We start from the raw sequence: 20,979 nt of genomic DNA, 5'->3' as shown, positions 1-20,979 counted from the left end.
TCATCCAACAAATGTAAATGCCTGGAGTTTGCTAAACGGCATTGTCACTTGGATTGGAAGTGGTGCTTTGGTCAGATGACATGAAAATATAGCTTTTTGGCCATGCACACCACTGGTGGTGAAAATATAAATTTCCCCATTATTTTGCATTCAATACAGCTCAGTATTATAATGATTTGTTTTATACAGTCATTTTTGCTCCATCTTTATCAAGGGTGTCAATCATTTCGGGCCCCACTGTACCTCCAGGGCCAAATGTGCGGTTTTACGGCTAATCACATTTTGCCATGAGGATGAGAGAATATTTTTCAGTTTAAGAGCATTTTCTTCCAGAAATTCTATAATTTTGCCATGAGTGTGAGAGACAATTTTGCAGTTTTAAAGCGAATTGCCTGCAATGCTACACATTTGCCATGGTTTATGAAGTGTTCATATGCTATATGGGGGGGCCTGACCTCCAGGGGGCCTTTCATGCCGAATAGTGTCCATGCCGAACTGGGAACGAAAGTGCTCTATACTGTTCTAGAACAGAACCATTATTTTAAATGGGAACCAGTTAATAATGTTATTTTACGCTCCAGGCGCCTATGCAAAGCCCTCACTCTGTCACTCAGAAACGTATTCCAGTGTCTGCCTGCCAGCTGAACATCTTTGCCAGTGTGTGTGCGTTTGTAGGCTACCTGCCCCTCCCCCTCCGAAGCATAAGCTACTGTACTACTGACGTTACAAGCGTGATTCAGAAATTAGTGAGAGATTTTTAATTACAGAAGAATGGATACACTTTTTCAATGCTAGTTAAGGATACTATAGTTATCACGTTCACATTAGATGTATTAACTACAAAAAGGTAAGACATGTTTTCAATTCTGGTGCCGCTCTGCACACACAAGCTTGTTATTAGCTAGCTAGCCCTGGTCCAACCTTAAGTCAACTCTAGGATGTTCAAAGACATTCAAAGTTCCTCCATAGAAGCCGCTTCTCCATATGTATAATTCTGTGGGCCTAATTCAGATAATGCATGTCATAACAAGATGCCCAGCGCTTCAAGCCTTCTCCACCCTCTCTGGCTCTCTCTCCACCCACAAAATGTCAGTCGCATCCTACACTTATCTGTCCATCGCACATGTAAACAACTATAGCTTCCCGCTCCTAAACTGCTCTAGCTGCACTGATTGGTGAAGTAGTTTAATGTTGAGCTAAATGTAAAAGGAACAGAAAGGAAAGATCCAGTACTTTTTTTGGTTCGAACCGGTTCAGAACAATGGAATGGAACGGAAAAAAGTATGGTTCTGTTCAGAATGAAACTATTGAAAACTGATTTAGGTTCCAAACCCTACTGGGAGGTAAGACCACTTTTCCAAATCTCTTTATTTAGCTAGCTAGCAAACTTTGTTTTATATATTTGTGTTTGTAGAAAATCTGTTGATTTTAAATAGCTATCTTTTATACTAAGTAGCAGGGGCGTAACTTTGACTGGGGACCACATTCTGAAGTTGCATTTTTATCCCCCCCAGTTTTATCATTGGAATGTGATACAAAATGAGGCAACGGTGTGCTTTAGGACCATGCGGATGACTCCAAGCGGTCGGGTAGGCTGTTTGGAGTTTTTGTTATTTATTTTCTTTGTATCAGCTTAGATCAGCTTTAATATGGCAGATAGATTGTAAGGTAACTTCCATCAATGTAATTGTCTGCATCACTTCCAATCCCCAATATGTTTTTTTTTCTCGCAAATATATATATATATATATATATATATATATATATAAATATATATATATATATATATATATATATATATATATATATATATATATATATATATATATATATATACACACACATATACATACATACACATACAGTGAGGGGAAAAAGTATTTGATCCCCTGCTGATTTTGTACGTTCGCCCACTGACAAAGAAATGATCAGTCTATAATTTTAATGGTAGGTTTATTTGAACAGTGAGAGACAGAATAACAACAAAAAAATACAGAAAAACGCATGTCAAAAATGTTATAAATTGATTTGCATTTTAATGAGGGAAATAAGTATTTGACGCCCTCTCAATCAGAAAGATTTCTGGCTCCCAGGTGTCTTTTATACAGGTAACGAGCTGAGATTAGGAGCACACTCTTAAAGGGAGTGCTGCTGATTTCATGAGCAGCATGAATATCCGTGTTTGAAGCGGGCCTTTAGGCCTATTTATTTGGCAAGACAGCTGTGCATGGCTGCATCTCACTGTAGTAGGCTGTAGGCTGTTTTGGTTATTCTCATTTTGTTTACTGCGTTTGTTTACTGTTAATGTAACTAGCTTAAATATAGATTGTGTCATGCCTTTATCGATCTGATATTTTGTTTATAGGCCTATAGTAGGCCTACCACTGTTGTGCCGGTATTCTAAGCCAAACTGCTATTCAGTATTTTTGTTTGCATGACTAACTAGGCTACTACTTTCAGCATTTATGTAGTTTGCATTATTTTGGTAAGACAGCTGTGTGTACTGCTGCATTCACGTAGGGTATTTTACCTATTACAAACAGCCTATCTATCTTGTAGCCTATAGGCTATGGGGGAGATGGGATACAGATTTCATGCCAACATGTCACTTCAAAAGCACTCAATGGTCCCGGAGTCTTGGCATGTGAACTTTATGTTTATTGTGGTATAGCGTGTTACAAGCAGAATTCAGTATATTTCCAATGCAAGAAAACCCCCAAATTGTACCCCATCACCGATTTCAACTGCCCCCTTAGTCACTTTATCCAAGTTGTGGCCTATACCAGGGAAATACATAAGGGGAAGGATCGTAGGACCAAATCATAGTAAACCTTGTTGCAGTGAGGTTATTGTAGCAAAACAGTACCTATTGAATACCAATGTAGGCCTCTATGTGTAAATGAATTGATTTGTTGCTGAATTACTACATTTGTGATAGGTACTTTATCCTTAGTTTTTCTTGTTCCATATCAGGCTACCATGGTGTGGACCTCTGTCAAACAACTTCCTCCCAGCAACACCAGAAATGCGAGCTGAGCTTCCAAAAATCCCATCAGGAGGTAAGACAAACAAATATTTTCCATGTTAACAATGCACAATTCATTATCTGATTATGCAATTTTTATTCTCATAATATCTCAATTACAAGCAGTATGTTGCCCTTCTTTTTTAAAGCTCCATTCCTCTGGAATCTCTACAATCATGTCTCCTTTGTGTGAATCGGTCTCCCTTCTGTCTCCTGATTCTGCCTCTTCAATCTCCACATCCTGTTACTCATTCTTTCCTCTTCCTGCAGACAAAATCCTGTGTCTAGTGACGTCGGATTGCCCAACAACCTGTCCTCTAGACCCCATCCCTTTCTCAAGACTCCGACGTCAAAAGTTACAGACATGCATTGAAGTAGAAATAGAGTGCATAGACTCAATCTGTTGTGGAACAGAACACTGTCATGTCTATGCATTCTATTTCTATGTCGATGCAATGTTGTCTAGAAAGTTAACCTCTTTTACGCCAAGCCTGTAGTCGCAACCTGTCCATCATTGCTTTATCATCATACTCACAGAATTTGACATGCTTGTGCTTTTGGGTTTAAAGTATGGAGAAAAAATATATATGCCCTCACTAACTGTAAGTCGCACTGGATAAGAGCGTCTGCTAAATGACTAAAATGTAAATGTAAATGTACCTTTCTTTCTTTTCGATCTAAAACTTGATATAAAAACTGTCAGTCGGAACACAACTGTAGCGTGTAGCGTCTAACAATTGGATTGGATTATTTCCTGGCCAACGCTCGGCAATGCAAACTACGCATTCCTTATCAGTATCAGAACCGTCCCCCAACCACAGATATACCCTCCCGCGTGATAAAAGTGTAGTTGCAAAACAGCCACAAGACACAGGTCGCCAAATGGCTGTGGGCTACACTAGTTCATTTAGCAGACAAGATTTGCTTAGAATTCCTTGGCATTATTTTATATTACTTTATAGTATGAAGAATACAATTGAACAAAGCTGAATAAAATAGAAAGGATATTTTCTCCAAACGATTTGATGGAGTGCGCACATGCGGCTAATCTGTATTGAGCGGTTAACAAAGGAATAGGTACTCTTATATGCTTAATTTAGAGTTATTAATGTAACTTTAGTTGTTCTACAAACGTTGGGCTATATGTTTTGATTTTTAATACATTGTAAGGCTGCATGATGCGACTCTAATGAAGATTTGAAAAAAGTCACTTGAAAGGCTCTGCCTTGTTTGAACTAGTGTAGCCATTCGGCATAGACAGATCAGGACCTAACATAAGGACAACTCAGAGTATGTTATTCTGTTCTTCTGAAATAGACTACATTTTCTTCATATCATGCTTCTTTAGACCTGTCTAAAATAAATAATGGATTTATTGTGAAGGTGTAGGCTATATTACATGGATTTATTAGACTTTTTAAAATGTAGATGTTCCAAAGGTCTGCATCAGTTGCTTGTAGGCTATGTGTGGATGCCAGGAGAGCTACAGTGGGGGGAAAAAGTATTTAGTCAGCCACCAATTGTGCAAGTTCTCCCACTTAAAAAGATGAGAGAGGCCTGTAATTTTCATCATAAGTACACGTCAACTATGACAGACAAATTGAGATTTAAAAAATCCAGAAAATCACATTGTAGGATTTTTAATGAATTTATTTGCAAATTATGGTGGAAAATAAGTATTTGGTCACCTACAAACAAGCAAGATTTCTGGCTCTCACAGACCTGTAACTTCTTCTTTAAGAGGCTCCTCTGTCCTCCACTCGTTACCTGTATTAATGGCAACTGTTTGAACTTGTTATCAGTATAAAAGACACCTGTCCAAAACCTCAAACAGTCACACTCCAAACTCCACTATGGCCAAGACCAAAGAGCTGTCAAAGGACACCAGAAACAAAATTGTAGACCTGTACCAGGCTGGGAAGACTGAATCTGCAATAGGTAAGCAGCTTGGTTTGAAGAAATCAACTGTGGGAGCAATTATTAGGAAATGGAAGACATACAAGACCACTGATTATCTCCCTCGATCTGGGGCTCCACGCAAGATCTCAACCCGTGGGGTCAAAATGATCACAAGAACGGTGAGCAAAAATCCCAGAACCACACGGGGGGACCTAGTGAATGACCTGCAGAGAGCTGGGACCAAAGTAACAAAGCCTACCATCAGTAACACACTACGCCACCAGGGACTCAAATCCTGCAGTGCCAGACGTGATCCCCTGCTTAAGCCAGTACGTGTCCAGGCCCGTCTGAAGTTTGCTAGAGTGCATTTGGATGATCCAGAAGAGGATTGGGAGAATGTCATATGGTCAGATGAAACCAAAATAGAACTTTTTGGTAAAAACTCAACCCGTCGTGTTTGGAGGACAAAGAATGCTGAGTTGCATCCAAAGAACACCATACCTACTGTGAAGCATGGGGGTGGAAACATCATGCTTTGGGGCTGTTTTTCTGCAAAGGGACCAGGACGACTGATCCGTGTAAAGGAAAGAATGAATGGGGCCATGTATCGTGAGATTTTGAGTGAAAACCTCCTTCCATCAGCAAGGGCATTGAAGATGAAACGTGACTGGGTCTTTCAGCATGACAATGATCCCAAACACACCGCCCGGGCAACGAAGGAGTGGCTTCGTAAGAAGCATTTCAAGGTCCTGGAGTGGCCTAGCCAGTCTCCAGATCTCAACCCCATAGAAAATCTTTGGAGGGAGTTGAAAGTCCGTGTTGCCCAGCGACCGCTCCAAAACATCACTGGAACCTGGTGTACCCGCCACCCGCCAGTCGCTGTCATTTGATTTGAACTGTCTAATCAGAGACTTCAACACATTAGTGCCCACAATGAGTTCATCAACCTGCCCATCAACAATAAGCACTGGGACTACATAACAGAAGCCATAAAGTTGAATTTTTAAGTCACACATGCCCACTGGGCTAGTTTGTTCCCACCACAGCCCACCAGGATGATGTCTGAAGGAGCTAGAAAGTTCCCCTCTACCACTCCTGCCTCCCTCAACCGAGGTACAATATCTGCCCGCAGAGTAGTAGCCATGGACCCACTATCTAACATCCCCTTCAGCTCAACTTTATCCTGTACTAGCACGGTGGTGTAAAACAAACTGTCATTCTGAGTAACTCTCATTGTGTTCTGAAAAATTACTGTGTTGTTCTTGGGTACTGACTCACAAAAGTAAGAATAAACAGATTGGATATTATCATCAGTGGAGGAAAAATAAGAATGCCCCACATTGCCCTCCTCAGAATGGAGGCTTTCTAATTTTCCTGAGACCTGCCAGTCTGTCCACATGCAGGGTTCTGTTGCTGCCCAGCCTCACTACAGTCAAAGCTCATGTGGCCCGTAGAAAAGCACTTGAAGCACAGCTGGTGCATCTGACAGTGAGCTTTGGTCCAGTGATTAGTGCTTCCACAGACAGCGCACTCACGCTGACGTTTGTGGAACTGTTTACGGGGCCCTCTACATTTAACATGTTTTAGTCATTTAGCAGACGCTCTTATCCAGAGCGACTTACAGTTAGTGCATATGTTACTTTTTTTTCTCATACCCCCCGTGGGAATCGAACCCACAACCCTGGCGTTGCAAACACCATGCTCTACGAACTGAGCCGGCCATTCCCTCCACTACCCTAGACGACGCTGGTCCAATTGTGCGCCGCCCCATGGGTCTCCCGGTCGCGGCCGGCTACGACAGAGCCTGGATTCGAACCAGGATCTCTAGTGGCACAGCAGTGCCTTAGACCACTGCGCCACTCACAGACTGAGTATTGCTGAGTATTGCTGACCAGAGCCTTCTCTAACAAAGTCAAAACTTTCTTTAATGTCCCACCCTCAGATACAGATCGTGCCTGGTCTGGTTCACGGCCACATTGAGAAAAAGATGACACATTAGGTCTTTTCACAGGACCCACTCCCTCCTGAGGGCAGTCAAAAACGTCAGCCACCTGTTGTGAAAGTTGTGTTCTACATGCTTTACGTTCCCTTAACAGTTCATCCAACCGATCCTGTACCTCACTGGCTGTCCAGTCACGAATGGGTTTGCTCTTGAACACTTGGGCCAACTCTTTATCAGGACAGTTGCGTACAAACATGACTGCCAACTCTGAGCACTGATTGGGTAAGGTCCTGCCCTCACTCACAAGGTACTGTTCGGCTGCCTCTGCAGCTTTGTTAAACCTAATCCAGAAATCTATTGGACCCTCATTAGCATATGGTTTGATTGAATAGAAATCAGCTAATGGCATACCTGAGCAGACAGTATCCCCAAAGTGTTGCTTGAAAACACTGAACACCGCCTTAACATCTGTGACAACAAGGTTGTTACGCTTCCAGACTTTGGTCACATCCCGTGCCCTCCCCATGAGCCTAGACATCACCTCCCCAACATTCCCAGACCCAGTGTAACCCCTCTTCTCTAGGTAGACTTCCATGAACTCCTCCCACTCCAGTACAGAGTACTTATCTGAGCCATCACCCCTAAAGAGGTGGAGCAGTAACATCTGACTTCACAACCAGATTCAGCTTGGACGCATCAATAAAGGTTGACCCACACTGCTCAGGCAGGGGAAACTGCTGGGGTTGGTGAGGGGGACGGGCAGGAGAAAGACTTGAAACCCCAGGCTGCAGTAAACTCGCTCTGATAGATTCTCCTATCTCTGAACCAATCTGCTTAATAAGGTCACTAAGCTGACTCGGAGGCGTCCCATTATCACCGAGTACTGTGGATGATGGTACATCAAAAGACAGAGGTGGGATACCCTGGTCAGGTGGAACAAACAGCCTACCCCTCCCAGTGCTTGCAAACTCAGGACTAGCAAACGCTCTACTCCCAGGAGCTGACTGTACAATTGGTGTAAATGGAAGGACACCCCTCCCTCTACCCACACTAAAATCCCCAGCATAACACGTTTTATGGATTTGAGAATCTTCCATGGCTCAACAGAGCACTAAAATACAATGTAATTTAGTGCATTCAAATACCAAAAAAAAAAATGCAATAAACAAATTCATCCAAAACATACAAATAAGCACGAATACCTGTATCTAATGAATATGCTACATTCACTTTCACTGTTTACAGTATATATTCACTTACAGTAAACCATCAACAAATTCACATGCGCAGGTCGTGCACCTCATCCACATGCACAGCTCCGGCGGTCGGCTTGAGCTGACCAGTCGGCAGGTCACGTAATTAGGACACTGCCACAACTGGAATTCTGATGGTTGGATAATTTTTATTCGACCTGCACACGAAGAGACAACACACAATAGTTTAGCTCTTGGTGCAGCCACAGCTCTCGGGCACCTTGCTAGTTGAAGGTCAGGCAAAAGAGAACAGGTGCTGCATGCACACATTCTGTGCCTAACAACACACTATACAATACAAGTAAAATGATATACAACATAATTCTGACAAAATAAAATACATACCTGCACACCACGAGACAACACACAATAGGTTAGCCCTTGGTGCAGCCACAGCTCTCGGGCACCTGCGTGAGCACATAGAAACTCACTCAAACACTGCCCCAAATACTCCCGAGTTACAATAGGTACCCTAATTAGCGAGCTCGGTGAAAGTTGTTAACATACATCTTTATATTGTCCACATTGTAACAAAACCTGTAGTTGCGTAACAGCACTTTGTGTAACTTTACCACAGTTTTATATTGACAAATTACGGCGCCAAGGACAACATACCTTGCTAGTTGAAGGTCAGGCAAAAGAGAACAATAAGAGGGTACGTAAATACAGATAACCCGCGATGGACCAAACCAAAATATACACAACTTTTACAATTAGGTGTATTTGCAATATAGATACATAAAAAAATTTGTACACCAAAAAATAACATTAGCTATGCAGCTGTAATTAAATAAAGAAACCACATTGAATTATTATTATTATTAACTTATTAACATCCCCTCTTGACCTGGCCTACTTGAACTGTCCTTGTGTGCAATTTGGTGCATAATCTAGGGGAACAACATCACACTACTACACATATAATTCAAGTCATACCTTTATTGTCATTCATGCTCTTATTTTTAACCTAGTAGTTTTGCAAAAGTGTAACCTGCGTCAATTCTAGGAAATATTGGAATAACGTGCTTAAGAGGAGCCCTGACACGCACAACAGGATAACACAACTACCACATTTTCAATTGACAATCATTGATTTAAATGGATGTGGTCAATAGATTTGTATAGGCATATATACTAATTTAATTTAACTTGTAAGCCAAGGTTGGATTAGTAGGTCTATGCAACATGCACCTGGATAACCGCGTCATACACATTATGACAAAATAAAGATCTTAATATTTCACGAAATAAAGACATAGAAGAAAACAGGTTCTAGAAACTCAATTTCTCCATGGCAATAGAATGTAAACATGTAAATTGCGCCAAACATATCCAAATATCGCCTACAACTCAATTCTCAGCGCAGCATATTGGACGACTCCACAGGCATTGATCATTCGCGACTTTAAGTCATTCCTGTTATCTCTAGAGCATCCCGTATATTTATAGCGCTGCATTTCGTCCCCCTCTGACCATGGATAGGGTTGGGAGCATTCCTGAGTTCACTTATGGTCCCACTAAGGTAATCTTAGGAGATATTCCTTTTGGCATACTGTAAATGCCTGTGCATAATGTACCTAATAAAGTATAATTATTTTAATTATCTTCAAAGGAATTCTGTAGAAGCAGCCTTTATTTTCAGACTCTGCAGGCCTGCTGGGAGGAAGCATATTACAATAAACAGGTAAGATTCATCCCACAAAAACAGTAACCACAGAAAAAAAGAGATAGATTTAATCCCAAAACAAGAGTTTTATTTCAAGACAGTTTAGAGAAGATGGTCATAAGAGTTTTTAATATCACTTGCAAATTGTGAGACATGAGCAGTTGTTAAATGTTGCGAGAGGCCCTTCTGAAAGCACATTATATGGTCTTTAGTGGCACGGTCTCACACCTTACCTCATCTTGCAGAAGAAGCTCATGGTCCACTATCTGCTGCTCCAGAGTCGAGGCCAGGTCTCGCCCCATGTCACCATGGAGCACATGAGCGACTGGCTGGTGTCTCAGGGCAAAAAATCCCTTAGGGAGAGGTGAGTACCACGTCAGCTCTCACCTTCACTGCCATTCTCTGTCACCAGCAGCACTCCAGGAGGTGTGGGTAAAATAAACAACAGATAAATAGGAAGCCAGGAAAGTTGAAATGCTTTGTGTTTTATTTGAAGGGTGTGGAAGGAAACCCTGGAGGAGGGGAACGAACTCGCTCGGCTGGTAAGAGAATGAGAGTTAGAGACTTAGACTATCAGTCAGTGAGCTCTTTTCTAGCCTTTCAACAACTAGTCAGTACAGCAGAATATATCTGTTGTGAAATTACACTAATGGGACTTCCTGTTTCCTACGGCAGACCTGGGAAGTAAACACCTGCCTAAAAATGATTGACATGGAGCACAAGGCTGTCTGCAAGCTCCGCCGCTCTATGCACACCACCTCTCCAGCTGGCGCTGACATGTGAGTTCCATGTACTGCCCTGCATACAGCTTGCTCCATTCATCTACACATCTGGAGCTATGCAGAAAATAACTAGGGCAGTGTTCTCTGTGTGAACATTGCACATCGTTTAGCTTTCTCTGCTGCTTTTTGTTGATTTCAGCGACCCCAAGGTCCACATCATCGTGGAGAGAGCTGTGAGGAGCATTCTGGACAAGCTGTCCAATAAGCCCTGTAGCAACCTGCTCAGCCCATCCCAGGTGGTGGTGGAGCTGGTGCCCAGGATCCTCCTGGCCCTGTGGCTTCAGCCAGAGGAAGGCCATTCAGATCACCCCATCCTCCTAAGCGGGATGGCTGTGAGTATGGTGGTGGCCGTAGGGGAGAAGGTCTCCAACACGTTGAAGGCCTCTTCTCCTCACACCCCTTTCTCCCGGGCTGCTGCTTTTGACTCTGTGAGGTCGATCCTCGGGAGAATCAGCCAGTCCTTCTCCCTGGATGACCTCAAGACCCCTTTTTTTATGAGCTCTGTCTGTGCCTTTGTGGCGGACGAGGTGAAAAGCTACTTCCAGCCTACTGCAGACACCCTGCGAGTTCCCCCTGTCCTAGTGGTGGCCTTCTCCGCCACACTACCAGCTGATATCCAAGCAGGTGAGTAACACTCATAGAGAGCACTCTGACAGATGCCTTTTGTCATGACATCCTGGTGCCTTGTAGTAGTAGAGCCAATCAGGATTTTAATTGTCACCCCTAACACAGATGCAGACCAGGCTTCTTCCCACATGGAGGTTGTGGAAATCCCCCATAACAAAGAGGCAGACCCAGCTTCTTCCCACCCGGAGGTTGTGGACATCACCCCTAACACAGAGAAAGACCCGGCTTCTGCCCACCTGGAGGTTGAGGACATCACCCCTAACACAGAGGCACACCTGGCTTCTTCCCATCAGGAGCTTGTGGACATCACCCCAAACACAGAGGCAGACCCGGCTTCTTCCCACCTAGAGATTGCGGACATCAACCCTAACAAAGAGGCACACCTGGCTTCTTCCCACCTGGAGGTTGTGAACGTCACCCCTAACACAGAGGCTGAGACGGCTTCTACCCACCTGAAGTTTGTGGACATCACCCCTAACACAGAGTCAGACCCTGCTTCTTCCCACCGTATGGTTGTAGACATCACCCATAACTCAGAGGCAGACCCAGCATCTTCCCACCTGGAGGTTGTGGACATCACCCCTAACACAGAGGCAGACCCGGCTTCTTCTCACCTGGAGGTTGTGGACATCACCCCTAACAAAGAGGCACACCTTGCTTCTTCCCACCTGGAGGTTGTGGACATCACCCCTAACAAAGAGGCACACCTGGCTTCTTCCCACAAGGAGCTTGTGGACATCACCCCTAACACAGAGGCTGAGACGGCTTCTACCCACCTGAAGTTTGTGGTCATCACCCCTAACACAGAGTTAGACCCGGCTTCTTCCTATCAGGAGGTTGTGGAAACCACCCCTAACACAGAGACAGACCCGGCTTCTTCCCAGCTAGAGATTGCGGACATCAATTCTAACAAAGAGGCACACCTGGCTTCTTCCCTCCTGGAGGTTGTGAACATCACCCCTAACAAAGAGGCAGACCCGGCTTCTTCCCACCTGAAGGTTGTGGACATCAACCCTAACACAGAGGCAGAGCCAGCTTCTTCCCACCTGGAGCTTGTGGACATCACCCCAAACACAGAGGCAGATCCTGCTTCTTCCCACCTGGAGTTTGTGGACATCACCCCTAACACAGATGCAGACCCGGCTTCTTCCCACCTAGAGGTTGTGGACATCACCCCAAACACAGATGCATACCCTGCTTCTTCACTCTTGGAGGTTGTGGACGTCACACCTGAAGAAAAGCCTCTCATGGTGGCCGTCTACGCCACTCTGCCATCTGACATCCAAGCAGGTGAGTAAGACTTATAGAAAGCACTCTGACAGGTGCCGTTCATCATGATAACATGTAAAGTGTTGGTCCCATGTTTCATGAGCTGAAATAAAAGATCCCATTCAACTGGCCAGTGTTTAGAACCTACGGTTTGCATTTATTTACATTCTGTCCCGCTTTTGTCCCTTTCCAGAGGATGTTGCTGTGGTCACCCTGGACGTCACCCCACACGTCACCAAGGACGTGACCCTGGATGTTCCATGCAGGGCGAGGAAAGGGGCAGTCCAGCGTTTTTTTTGCAGGCTTTGGAGGGCAGTGTGCTGCTGCGCTTGCCACAAGGAAGAGGAGGAACAATATTAATTATTCATTAGACCAGAAACAGGATTGAACCATAGACCATTAAATTCTTTGCATTATAGTTGCCTTCAATTCTGATTTTCTTCTGTTTAATTCTTAATTAATTTCAGAACATTTCTCTAAACTTTGTGGAGTAGGTTGTATAAATAAGTGGGAAACATCCCAATCCCAATTTTAATGCTTTTAATAATTAACTTATTACATTTTTTTTAGATGTATTATTTGACAAAAAAGTGGAGGGCGCGACAAAAAAACTTTAATCATCATAGAAAACTCTTGCTCACTAATAAAAAAGCATTGTTTTATTTAAGCAAGGTTAAAGGATTAACGTTTCGGCCTAGTCTATGCGATATGCAAGTTGTGTTTGCCCAGTTAAAGGGGGACCCAGACTCACCCTGGTTCTTGAGGGTTGCAGACACTGAATAATTATCATTTGAAATAAATGGCACTTTTCAAGTCTTGACTAAAAATCTTTAATGAATATGAATTTAAATACAATTGACTTGAGGTTCAGAGCAGGCAGGCTGACTGGCTTGCCCTGAAGGCCCTCTGCCTCTACCTCTGTGTGGTTAATCTCAGCCAAGAGGTTGTATGGGTTGTCTGTCTCTCTCTGGGTGTGAATCACTATCACTATGACCTCTCGCTCCGCCTGCCCGTTGGCCTGATTAGAAGGCTTCCCCTCTCATTCTTTGTTCACAGGAGCAGGGGTGATGGCATCCGGGGTAACCTCCTCCTCTCCTGTATCTAACCCATCTTTCTGGCTGTGAGTTCGACTGAGGTCACTCGTTCTCTCTCCCAGGGTGTTGGATAGTTTCTCCTCCTCTGTGTCTTGTGTATTTTCTACATTGTAGAATAATAGTGAAGACATCAAAACTATTAAATAACACATATGGCATCATGTAGTAACCAAAAACGTGTTACACATATCAAAATATATTTCAGATTTGAGATTCTTCAAAGTAGCCACCCTTTACCTTGATCACAGCTTTGTACATGCAGAATAATACGAAATGTTCTGAGACCAGGTTGCGCTTTCACCTCCCCCGGTAAGAGGGGAATAAGGCAACCTCAGAGTTACATTCAAGGATACTTTATTGACACACACGGATGAAATGGACATGGAAAGGTAGTGGAATGATAGTGGTCCTGTAATGGACAGATAACAGGGGTAATGAATATGCACAATAACTGATAGCACAAGTAGAGCAACAACGCTATTAACAAAGGAAGGGCTGTATTAATGGCATAATGCTACCTGCGGAGTATTACACAACACAGTAAAACACAGAGAGGCAACTTACAATAGGCAATGGTAGTAAATATAAAGAACAACAAGTAAGAATAATATACATGTTACAAACTCACTTTGAGCACGTACACTATCCCACGGTATCTCTGTGCATTCAAATTGTCATCGATAAAATGCAATTGTGTTCATTGTCCGTAGCTTATGCCTGCCCATACCATAACCCCACTGCCACCATGGAGCATTCACAACGTTGACATCAGCCAACAGCTCGCCCATACGCTGCTTTACAAGTGGTCTGAAGTCGTGAGGCCAGTTAGAAGTACTGCCAAATTCTCTAAAGCCGCCTTGGCTTATGGTTGAGAAATTAACATAAACGTATCTGTTAACAGCTCTGGTGGACATTCCTGCAGTCCGTAAGCCAATTGCACGCTGCCTCAAAACTTGAAACATCTGTGCATTGTGTTGTGTGACAAAACTGCACATTTTAGAGTGGCATTTTATTGTCCTCAGCACAAGGTGCACCTGTGTAATTATCATGCTGTTTAATCAGCTTCTTGATATGCCATATTTGTCAGGTGGATGGATTATCTTGGCAAAGGAGAAATGCTCGCTTACAGGGATGTAAACACATTTGTGTACACAATTTGAGAGAAATAAGCTTTTTGTGCGAATGGAACATTTCTGGGATTTTTATTTCAGCTCATGAAACATGGGACCAACACTTTACATGTTGCGTTTATATTTTTGTTCAGTGTAGTTATTAGGTTGGGAGATTGGGATCCTATCTGGGCTAGCTAAAGCCATCTTCATGGTTAGTAGTATGACAGAGAACATATAACAAGACAAATTTAAACATCACAAATCTGAGGGGGCAAGTGACCCTGTGCCCCCTTTGGGCATGACGTCTCTGCTATCAACCACATCATTCTGTCTCCGTGAATATTCAAAACAGACACATTCATTCAGGTCTGGTACTGGTCCTACCATATAGATCAGGGATGGACAATTCCAGTCCTTGGGGGTCGGAGGGGTGTCACACTTTTTCCCCATCCCTAGCAAACACAGATGATTAAACTTATTGCATTCTAAACTGAAACCCATGAGTACTTGATTATTAGAGTCAAACGTGTTAGCTGGGGCTGGGGAAAAAGTGTAACACCAATCAGGTCCCGAGGACTGGAGTTGCCCATCCCTAATATAGATGCTCTGTTTGCACGCATCGAGGGATGTGGTGAGTGACAGTGGAGACAAGGGAGCACACAGAAACAGCTTTGTCCTTTAGAAAGTCGTCATAATCCTTAAATAAATATGATATGTATGCAAGAAATGCAGAGCCACTTCCAAAAACATATTGACAGAGTCTAGTATCTAGTAATCTAATCAATTCGTTTTCAACCCCTTTGTTATGGCAAGCCTAAATAAGCTCAGGAGTAAAAATGTGCTTAACAAGTCACATAATCAGTTAGATGGACTCACTATGTGTGCAATAATAGTGATTTTTGAACGACTACATAATCTCTGTACCCCACACATGCAATTATCTATCAGGTCCCTCAGTCGAGCAGTGAATTTCAAACATAGATTCAACCATGAAGACCAGGGAGGTTTTCCAATGCCTCGCAAAGAAGGGCACCTTTTGGTAGATGGGTACAAAAAAAGAAGACATTGAATATTCCTTTGAGCATGGTGAAGGTATTAATTACGCTTTGGATGGTGTATCAATACACCCAGTCACCACAAAAATACAGGTGTCCATCCTAACTCAGCTGCCAGAGAGGAAGGAAAACACTCAGGGATTTCACCATGAGGCCAATGGTGACTTTAAAACAGCTGCTTTGACAGGAGAAAACTGAGGATGAATCATCAACATTGTAGTTACTCCACAATACTAACCTAATTGACAGAGTATGCACTCACTAACTGTAAGTCGCTCTGGATAAGAGCGTCTGCTAAATGACTAAAATGTAAATGTAAAAGAAGGAAACCTGTACATGCATTGTGTTTGCAATCAGGCACTAAAGTAAAACTGCAAATAATGTGGCAAAGAAATGAACTTTATGCCCTGAATACAAAGCGTAATGTTTGGGGCAAATCCAACACAACACATCACTGAGTACCACTCTTCATATTTCCAAGCATGGTGGTGGCTGCATCATGTTATGGGTATGCATGTCATTGGCAAGGACTAGATACTTTTTTAGGATAAAAATAAACGGCATAGAGCTAAGTACAGGCAGATTCCTAGAGGAAAACCTGGTTCAGTCTGCTTTCCAACAGACACTGGGAGACAAATTCCCTCTTCAGCAGGACAATAACCTAAAACACAAGGCCAAATATTCACTGGATGTCACGATCGTCGTATTGAATAGACCAAGGCGCAGCGTGATGAACGAACATGGTTAACTTTATTATCTTTAGTGATAATAGAAACAACAATAAACAAAACAACAAACGACTCGTAACGTCCTCGGTAACAATGACCAAACCAACTGGAACAAAAACCCACAAACACAAAGGGAAAACAGACAGTTTAAATATGGCTCCCAATCAGAGACAACCAACGACAGCTGACACTCGTTGCCTCTGATTGGGGGTCACTCTAGCCAACATAGAAATAAACACAACAGAATGAACACACCCTGGCTCAACATATAGAGTCCCAGAGCCAGGGTGTGACAGTACCCCCCCCTAAAGGCGCGGACTGCGACCGCGCCTCAACTTGAACAAAACAGGGGAGGGCTGGGTGGGCATACCTCCTCGGCGGCGGTTCTGGCTCCGGCCTTGCCCACCACCCTCCAATAAACCCCCCATAGCGCCTCTGGTCCAGTCTGGCCCCGCTGGCTGGAGCTGAACTGGACTTAGCAGGAGCGGTTAGCTTCAGCTCCGTAGTGGAGCAGTTGACCGGTACCTTACCAGGCACCGGTGACCCAGGCACGGGTTGTGCTGGACTGACGACGCGCACCCCTGGCCTGGTGCGTGGAGTAGGAACGGGCCGAACCAGGCTGACGACTTGCACCCCTGGCTTGGTGCGTGGAGTAGGAACGGGCCGGACCAGGCTGACGACTCGCACCCCTGGCTTGGTGCGAGTGGCAGGAACAGGCCGGGCCGGGCTGGCGACGCGCACCGTAGGCTTGGTGCGTGGAGCAGGGACAGGCCGGACCGGGCTGGCGACGCACACCGTAGGCTTGGTGCGTGGAGCAGGGACAGGCCGGACCGGGCTGGCGACGCACACCGTAGGCTTGGTGCGTGGAGCAGGGACAGGCCGGACCGGGCTGGCGACGCACACCGTAGGCTTGGTGCGTGGAGCAGGGACAGGCCGGACCGGGCTGGCAACGCACACCGTAGGCCTGGTGCGTGGAGCAGGGACAGGCCGGACCGGGCTGGCGACGCACACCGTAGGCTTGGTGCGTGGAGCAGGGACAGGCCGGACCGGGCTGGCGACGCACACCGTAGGCTTGGTGCGTGGAGCAGGGACAGGCCGGACCGGGCTGGCGACGCACACCGTAGACTTGGTGCGTGGAGCAGGGACAGGCCGGACCGGGCTGGCGACGCACACCGTAGGTCTGGTGCGTGGAGCAGGGACAGGCCGGACCGGGCTGGCGACGCACACCGTAGGCTTGGTGCGTGGAGCAGGGACAGGCCGGACCGGGCTGGCGACGCACACCGTAGGCTTGGTGCGTGGAGCAGGGACAGGCCGGACCGGGCTGGCGACGCACACCGTAGGCTTGGTGCGAGGAGCAGGGACAGGCCGGACCGGGCTGGCAACGCACACCGTAGCCTTGGTGCGTGGAGCAGGGACAGGCCGGACCGGGCTGGCGACGCACACCGTAGGCTCTACTTTGACCAGTGACCCCCGTAACCTGGTGGCCCTCTGAATACGCCCCTTGTCTGCCTCCGTCAGCCCCGTCGTCCATGCCGTGTGCCCCCCCCTAAAATTTTTCTGGGGTTGCCTCTCGCCTGTCCGACGTTGACCCGTTTGGCGCCGCTGCTCCTCTCTCCGGCGCGCCTCCACCGTCTCTTCCCACGGACGCCGATCCATCCCGGCCTGTATCTCCTTCCATGTCCAGGACCCTTTACCGTCCAATATCTCCTCCCATGTCCAGGCTGCCTGCTCCTGGACACGCTGCTTGGTCCTTGTATGGTGGGTTTTTCTGTCACGATCGTCTAACAGAGATGAGGACCACAATAAACAACACAAGAAACGACTCGTGAAGTCCACGGTAACAATGACCAACACGGAACAAAAACCCACAAACACAAAGGGAAAACAGACAGTTTAAATATGGCTCCCAATCAGAGACAACCAACGACAGCTGACACTCGTTGCCTCTGATTGGGAGTCACTCTAGCCAACATAGAAATAAACACAACAGAATGAACACACCCTGGCTCAACATATAGAGTCCCAGAGCCAGGGTGTGACACTGGAGTTGCTTACCAAGATGACATTGAATGTTTCTGAGTGGCTTAGTTACAGTTTTGACTTAATTCGGCTTGAAAACCTATGGCAAAATAAAAATGGCTGTCTATATAATGTATATTGCATATATTTTACAATCCAGTTGTGCAAAGCTCTTGGAGATTTACCCAGAAAGACACAGCTTTAATCGACTCAGGGGTGGGAATACTTATGTAAATGAGATATTTCTGTATGTAATTTCCAATACATTTGCAAAAATTTCAAAAGCGTGTTTTCACTTTGTCATTATGGGGTATTGTGTGTAGCTGCGTGAGAGAAAATATTATAATTGAATCCATTTTGAATTCAGGCTGTAAGAAAACAACATGTGGAATAAGTTAAGGGGTATGAATACTTTCTGAATGCACTGTATATCTGCAAGAAAGTGATAAATAAGTGACTGTTTGAAAGGGGGTCATATAAACATTGCCTTATTTATATTTTTACATATAACATAAAGTTAATTCTGTCTGAAATAGTCATGCTATAATGGGCGTCGTTTCTCAGACCAAATTTCCATTCTGGCTCAAACAAAGCAATCTGATCATGCTCCAGTCAAAAACAGCTATAGGGAATGCCTATACATTGTCCAATCTCCTTCCACACATTGATTTCATCTTTATTCAGAAAGAAACAAACTTGAAATTAAGTGTTGTTTCAGTGTCTTGTTGCAGGTTGTGCAATGTTCAAAAGTGTGTGAGAGAAAAAGCATTAACTTGTGTGTGTGGTGTCAAGTGTGGATGGTCCTATGTATGCAAATAGCCGAGATTGGATATTTCAGCACCATGGACAGCAGCGACATTGGGATAGCGAGATCTGTAATTCAGCAACACATGACACTGGATAGTGGCTGTCTCAGGTGAAGTTGGCATTGGGAAAATCCCATCTAATGGGAAATGAGGCATAGGAGGCAAAAAGACTGAAGGAGAAGACTCCCACAGGAACTCTTGGCTTAACTGTTCTGCCACATTCATTTCAAATGTTACATTTTTCGATTTGTAAATAAAAGGGAACACATCTGCAAATAATGTAAACTGACTTTTCTAACTACACTGTACAGCTTTAGTGTGTCTGTGCGTCATAGGTACAACTGCAAGCAATTCGCTTCTCAAATCCTTCTCAAATGTCTGTTTAATGTGAGAAATAAAATGAAAAACAACTGTTAAACTATTACAATGCGTACTGTCATGAATTATTACTATTCCCAACAAGACAACGAAGTGATGGTCTTTACCCGCCATGGAGACTTATAAAGGCTACTTCCCCCCCACCAAAAGTTCCCAAGCTGAGCGATATTGTTTCTACATCATTATGCATATAATTCAAGTCATACCTTTATTGTCATTCATGCTCTTATTTTTAACCGAGTAGCTTTGCAAAAGTGTAACCTGCGTCATTAATTTGTAGACAAACTGGAATTTGTTGACAACCAAACACAATTCAAAATTACTTTTGCAATACAGTAAATAGCCTATTAACTTGTCGACCAGTTAACACATTTTAACTAAACCAAAAATAAAAGGTAAAGAATAGGATTAAGGCAATGGCTCAGATGAAACTATCCAATTAGATATCCTTTAAATGTTATTTGGTTGCGATGTCAACCAAGCACAACTCAATAATATTTTTGTAATACAGTAAATAGCCTTAAGTTAAGGCTATCTTACAAACTAATGTAACAGTATTTATTCAACCTTAAAATGAGTAATACATCCATGGCCACATTTTGATGTTAGTCTACTGCAACTATAAATGTTTTCTTATGTAATCCACGTTATGACTATAACTACTGTTCCCTGAAGGAGGGAAATGAGGTACAACATGCTGTAGGGAGTTGCACTCTCGTGACTTTGGTTAAAGGATCTACAATCACGCCTGACAAGGCCAATGAAATCCGTGCCTCACTGGAAGCCCCGCCTTCCACAGGTGATAAGTGTGGTGCTCGGATTCATCCATTCAATTTATTACCACTTTTCACTGAGCCCAGGAATGGGTGGCATGGGGCCAAACAGGTGTTGTACCTCGTTTCCCTCCTTCAGGGAACAATAGTTAGTGATAACGTTACATTCCCTTTCAGCCAGTCATAGGTATCGGTGCCACAGCACCTTGTAACCCAGCTGGAAAGGGGACAGACATCTCTGAAAAACAGACCCCTTCTGTGGTAACAGATGGGCAATTCATAATTGAATCTAATTCCCATAAATGAAACCAATCGCCTATAGAACCCATAACCTGTATCACTAAGCACCTCATAGGGACTAGTGTACAGTCGTGGTCAAAAGTTTTGAGAATGACACAAGTATTGGTCTTCACAAAGTTTGCTGCTTCAGTGTTTTTAGATATTTTTGTCAGATGTTACTATGGTATACTGAAGTATAATTACACGCATTCCATAAGTGTCAAAGGCTTTTATTGACAATTATATTAAGTTTATGCAAAGAGTCAACATTT

General features: G+C 44.2%; 1 protein-coding gene across 1 annotated transcript in view; it reads right to left on the bottom strand.

Annotated features, from left to right (window-relative positions):
• Positions 1 to 20,979, bottom strand: part of LOC311110305 (uncharacterized protein) — a gene marked incomplete at its 5' end in the record, with an annotated part of 54,375 nt that overhangs the window by 27,883 nt on the left and 5,513 nt on the right. The window lies entirely within an intron of this gene.

The sequence above is a fragment of the Coregonus lavaretus genome (assembly GCF_964263955.1).
Source record: "Coregonus lavaretus genome assembly, contig: SUPER_35_unloc_3, whole genome shotgun sequence".
Taxonomy (NCBI): Eukaryota; Metazoa; Chordata; class Actinopteri; order Salmoniformes; family Salmonidae; genus Coregonus; species Coregonus lavaretus.
The sequence above is the reverse complement of the archived record's forward strand: the minus strand, read 5'-3'. Positions and strand labels throughout refer to the sequence as shown.